We start from the raw sequence: 6629 nt of genomic DNA, 5'->3' as shown, positions 1-6629 counted from the left end.
TACCAGGTAGGTTTGTGTCGTATTCCTAATCGGGAATAGCCGGTGTTGTGTAAAATGAACCATTACGGTTATTAAATTACAGCATGTAAGATCAACCACAATGCATTTTCTCCCCTTTATTCATAACCACGTGAGCAAATATTGTCCTTAGTCTATTGTGCTGCAAAATATAAACATGTTGTTGGACACAGCAGCCTCAGAAAACAGCCTTTCCTGAAAACTTGTGGCCATCATTCCTCTGCTGTAACCGCAGACACGCAATGCAGCAGCGAGTGAGTTATAAAACAATTCACCCCCTTACAACTGACACTAGAAGGGGACTGATCATTTGAGACAGCAATGGTTTTTGTACCAGGCTGTAAACATGTTTATTTCTGCTGTTAATTTGGCCATTTTAACACGGGAGTCTATGAGAAATGACTCGCTTCTGGAGCCCCCTAGCGGCTGCGGCGTGACACTTCCACATGTGGCCAGCATCATGAGAGCTGATTCAGACAAAAATTTATTTCTTTTTAATTTAATTTTTATTAAAAAACTGACTTGTGCCATGAGTTTAGGAGTGTAATGATTTAATATTCAGTCTGCACACCAAGTGGTTATGACCTTGTTGCAGTCCTACATTGTGTTTTGATCCATTTAAGCTTTATACTTTGAGACTATAAGAAAGATACACTTTATTGATCCTGCAAGGCAAACTGTAGTAAAACAAAGATAAGCAAAGATAAGCCTGGCATTAACACATACAGCTACACATACAAAATAAAACTGCTGTCGTACAAAATGTTGAAAAATTACACCATCAGGAATCAAGAATCTTTATTGTCATGCAAGGCACAATGAAATTTTGTTTAGCAGCTCTTGGATTAAGGCACGCATGGGGAAAAATGGCAAAATATATCTAAATAGAATAAAGAATAAAAGCAGTAAAACTAACAGTGCAAAGTGGTGATTCTGATGGCATCCTGATGCCTCTTTCCAGAGGGAAGAGGTGCAAACAGTTCGTGTCCTGGGTGGGTGGGGCCTGCATGGGTCAAGACATGCATAAACTTTACTCAGTTGTGTTTAGTAATGATGGTAATTATTTTCTTTTGTGATTTTAGATTTGCCAGCTACCACCATCTGCAGGCATTTTGGAAACAGATTGAACCTGCAACAAGACGAATGGTATGTGTTGGTACACAGACATCCACTTCCTGCATGACAGCAGCTCAGGACAAGGCCGCTGATCCACCCCGTCAATCGGTAGGCATTGTTCATTTTACATTTTGTTTGTGAAAGCAAACAGCACACAAAAGAAAACTACTACCCAGTGTGATTAAAAACGTTTACAGTTTTTTTCTGATGGCTTAACCCTTGTGCAACGTTCGGGACGTTTTTGTCCTCTGAGGGTAATTTTTCTGTTTATTTTGGCCATAACTTTGTCAATATGTGAGCAAATTGAATCATTTCTGCTCAACAAGCTTAATTTTACATAAATTTTGTTAATATGATTTTAAAATTTTTCATAGGTCAACAGTACACTGGGCAAATTTTACCCCCTTTCGTGTTGTTCGGGACAAAAACGTCCTAACTGTAACAGTTTTAAAAATATATCAGATAAATATTTTTTTGAAATTTTTTTGCATAGACCTTTTAATTAACTTCAGTTCTGATCAAAAGTAGTGAAAAAATAATTTCCCCCCAGGATTCTAACCCTTTAATCACTAATTTCATAAGGGGTGGTGCTGAAAATTGGAAAAAAAAACACACAAAATGGCTTATTTTTAATAGAAAAGGTGAATGCGGACTGGATTTTTTTAGCCTTTATTACAGCCTTGGTCATGTCAAACATTAGTAACAACATTGACTTTAGTGAATTATGAGTTTTTGCACAGCACTGGATTTTCATTTTTTCTCCCTTCCGTGTTGTTCGTGGACGTTTTTGTCCCATAGACTTCCATTAACCACCACATAACCACATTTTTTGACTGCACAGCCATGGCACTACATAATCATGCATTCTTGATTGTTGGTGGTTTACCCTGTTGGTAGGAGGTCAAATTTGTGATTTTTACAGTTAACAACTTAATGACCCTATTAACCCTTTACCTGCAGGCCTGTGCTTATGTAGTGTAGTTTCTGGCTTGTATATGGAGTTATAGGGAGTATTTTAGCACATTGTGTATCTACACACTGTGTGTGTATGTTAGAGAGGAAGCGAGCCATTTGCACACTGACCTTGTGTGTGAGACACAACCACGGTCTTAGAAGTTAGAGGACGTTTTCGTCCCGAACAACACGAAAGGGTAGTGTTTGCGAACGTTGCACATAGGTTAAGCACATTTTTTGTAACTATTGGCTATTTGTGCAAAACTCTACTCAAAAATTAAAAAAAACTTACACCACATCAGCAAAATATTCTCATTGACACCAAATCATTTTTTTGTACCAAAAACAAACTATCGTATTAAAAAGCACACAATGCGTCACCTACACACTGATAGTATTAATTGGTGTTTGCTTTCTATGTGCATAAGGTATGTTAATTTGAGGTCAACCTTTTGTCATAAAACACACAGGGATTCATGAATGAATGTTGAGAGAGAGAGAAAGAGAGAGAAAACTGTAATAGTGATCATGCAGTGATTACCGCTATCCCCACTAAGACATGTTCTCTCCGTTTCCCTCCCCATCAGAGTCGGAGCCTTCTGCTGATCGATGAACTCTTCCTGTTCTTGGCGTACCTGTCGCTGGGTCTACAGGAGAAAGATTTAGCTCACCGTTTCAACGTCCATCAGTCCTCTGTCAGTCAGATCATCAAAACCTGGGTGCATCTTTTGTACACCTTACGTGTACAAAAACGAGGCGTTGGAATATGGATGTCTTCGGAAAAAAATTAAAGCCACAATGCCAAGTGTGATTGGCAAGCACTCTGACACCCAAGTTATTGTTGACTGCACCGAGTTAAGATGTCAGGCGCCCTCATCTTTACTCTTACAGAGTGAAGTGTTTTTCCAGCACAAGTCCCATACCACCCTGTGACCTTTGTTTCCTTGCTGTTTTCTGCTCTGTCAGTGACAAAAAAGTGTTCTGGCATTATCCCACTTCTGAGTAAAGACATGGCTGTTATTGTGGACAAGGGATTCATCGTTGATGAACTTGTTCCCTGCAAAGTTTACAGGCTTCCTTTTGTAAGTAAGATGTCCCAGCCGTCTCATAACAAAGTGCTCATCACTCAGGACATTGCACGGTTAACGATACACATCAAGAGGACAATTAGGTGGGTAAAGGACAACAAGCTGTTCGACACAGTTATTCCCCAAACCATTGCTGATAGTATCAACCAGCTGTGAACAAAGAACAAACAACAAAGAACTGTTATTCCATACTCCTGCCTCTCAGAATACTCACAGAGTGTAAGTGTTTTATATGTATTGTATGTAGCAGTAATGACATGTATAAAATCAAAACTAGCATATTAAATCACCGCACATCTTCTGTTGGTACAATTAGACATACATTGTCATGTAATGTTTTTAATATCCGTCATTAAAAATTAAAGCTTTTTTGGGAGGAAAAAAAATCTGTTTATTGCCAGATATTTTGTCACCATTCTAGACATTTGGTGACTCAAGCGAAACTGGCCCACCTTCTCTGATGACCGCTGCAGCCCAGTGAGTAAAAGTTAGCCCTGGCCTTACCAGTAGTAGGAGTGGCTTTCACAAAGTGCCATCCTTTCATATGAAGGTATGTTAAGGCACTTTATCTCAATAAAAAAATGGCTCTGCAAATGGATTCCTATATCACTGCAGGTGACATTCTTGATCTTCTTCAACAATAATTCAGTGAAATATTTGCTGCAGCTTTTATGGATACTTTTATTTTAATAAAGAAAAATCCATAAAAGCTGCAGCAAATATTTCACTGAATTGTTAAAGAAGGTCTCCTCTATCACCACAGTGAGTTTCATGAAAAAATGCTGCAGGATTATAGAGAAATGAAAGATTAAATTGGCACTAAAATCCAGATTTTATAAGAAATTTTGCATTTTTTAAAAAATTCACTATACAAACTCCATAAAAGCTGCAGCAAATATTTCACTGGATTATTGTTAATGAAGGTCTTCTCTATCACCACCATGAGTCTCATGAAATAATACTGCAGGATTATGGAGAAATTAAAGATTAAATTGGCACTAAAATCTAGATTTTTTAAGAAATTTTGCACCTTTCAAAACAATCACTATAAGAAAATTCATAAAAGCTGCAGCAAATATTTCACTGAATTATTGTTAAGGAAGGTCTCCTCTATCACCACAGTGAGTTTCATGAAAAAATACTGCAGGATTATGGAGAAATGAAATATTAAATTGGCACTAAAATCCAGATTTTCTAAGAAATTTTGCATTTTTTGAAAAACTCACTATACAAAATCCATAAAACCTGCAGCAAATATTTCACTGATTTATTATTAAAGAAGGTCTCCTTGAAATATTAAATTGGCACTAAAATCCAGATTTTCTAAGAAAATTTGCATTTATTAAAATATTCACTATTAAAAATCCATAAAAGCTGCAGCAAATATTTCACTGAATTATTGTTAAGGAAGGTCTCCTCTATCACCACCATGAGTTTCATGAAATAATACTGCAGGATTATGGAGAAATTAAAGATTAAATTGGCACTAAAATCCGACATTTTATAAGAAATTTTGCATTTTTTTAAAAATTCACTATACAAAATCCATAAATACTGCAGCAAATATTTCACTGGATTATTGTTAAGGAAGGTCTTCTCTATCACCACCATGAGTTTAATGAAATAATACTGCAGTATTATGGAGAAATGAAATATTAAATTGGCACTAAAATCCAGACTTTCTGAGAAATCTTGCATTTTTTAAAAAAAATCACTATACAAAATCCATAAAAGCTGCAGCAAATATTTCACTGAATTATTGTTAAGGAAGGTCTTATCTATCACCACCATGAGTTTCATGAAATAATACTGCAGGATTATGGATAAATGAAAGATTAAATTGGCACTAAAATCCAGATTTTCTAAGAAATTTTTGCATTTTTTAAAAAATTCACTATACAAAATCCATAAAAGCTGCAGCAAATATTTCACTGAATTATTGTTAAGGAAGGTCTCCTCTATCACCACAGTGAGTTTCATGAAAAAATGCTGCAGGATTATGGAGAAATGAAATATTAAATTGGCACTAAAATCCAGATTTTCTAAGAAATTTTGCATTTATTAAAAAATTCACTATTAAAAATCCATAAAAGCTGCAGCAAATATTTCACTGAATTTTTGTTAAGGAAGGTCTCCTCTATCACCACCATGAGTTTCATGAAATAATACTGCAGGATTATGGAGAAATTAAAGATTAAATTGGCACTAAAATCCAGATTTTCTAAGAAATTTTGCATTTTGTCAAAAACTCACTATAAAACTTCCATAAAAGCTGCAGCAAATATTTCACTGGATTATTGTTAATGAAGGTCTTCTCTATCACCACCATGAGTCTCATGAAATAATACTGCAGGATTATGGAGAAATTAAAGATTAAATTGGCACTCAAATCCAGATTTTCTAAGAAATTTTTGCATTTTATAAAAAATTCACTATAAAAAAATTCATAAAAGCTGCAGCAAATATTTCACTGAGTTATTGTTAAAGAAGGTCTTCTCTATCACCACAGTGAGTTTCATGAAAAAATACTGCAGGATTATGGAGAAATGAAATATTAAATTGGCACTAAAATCCAGACTTTCTGAGAAATTTTGCATTTTTTAAAAAATTCACTATACAAAATCCATAAAAGCTGCAGCAAATATTTCACTGAATTATTGTTAAGGAAGGTCTTATCTATCACCACCATGAGTTTCATGAAATAATACTGCAGGATTATGGATAAATGAAAGATTAAATTGGCACTAAAATCCAGATTTTCTAAGGAATTTTTGCATTTTTTAAAAAAATCACTATACAAAATCCATAAAAGCTGCAGCAAATATTTCACTGAATTATTGTTAAGGAAGGTCTCCTCTATCACCACAGTGAGTTTCATGAAAAAATGCTGCAGGATTATGGAGAAATGAAATATTAAATTGGCACTAAAATCCAGATTTTCTAAGAAATTTTGCATTTTGTCAAAAACTCACTATAAAACTTCCATAAAAGCTGCAGCAAATATTTCACTGGATTATTGTTAATGAAGGTCTTCTCTATCACCACCATGAGTCTCATGAAATAATACTGCAGGATTATGGAGAAATTAAAGATTAAATTGGCACTCAAATCCAGATTTTCTAAGAAATTTTTGCATTTTATAAAAAATTCACTATAAAAAAATTCATAAAAGCTGCAGCAAATATTTCACTGAGTTATTGTTAAAGAAGGTCTTCTCTATCACCACAGTGAGTTTCATGAAAAAATGCTGCAGGATTATGGAGAAATAAAATATTAAATTGGCACTAAAATCCAGATTTTCTAAGAAATTTTGCATTTTTTAAAAAACTCACTATAAAAAAATCCATAAATACTGCAGCAAATATTTCACTGGATTATTGTTAAGGAAGGTCTCCTCTATCACCACAGTGAGTTTCATGAAAAAATACTGCAGGATTATGGAGAAATGAAATA

Source organism: Parambassis ranga, chromosome 13, assembly GCF_900634625.1.
Source record: "Parambassis ranga chromosome 13, fParRan2.1, whole genome shotgun sequence".
Lineage (NCBI taxonomy): Eukaryota > Metazoa > Chordata > Actinopteri > Ambassidae > Parambassis > Parambassis ranga.
This window is presented reverse-complemented; position numbering follows the sequence as displayed.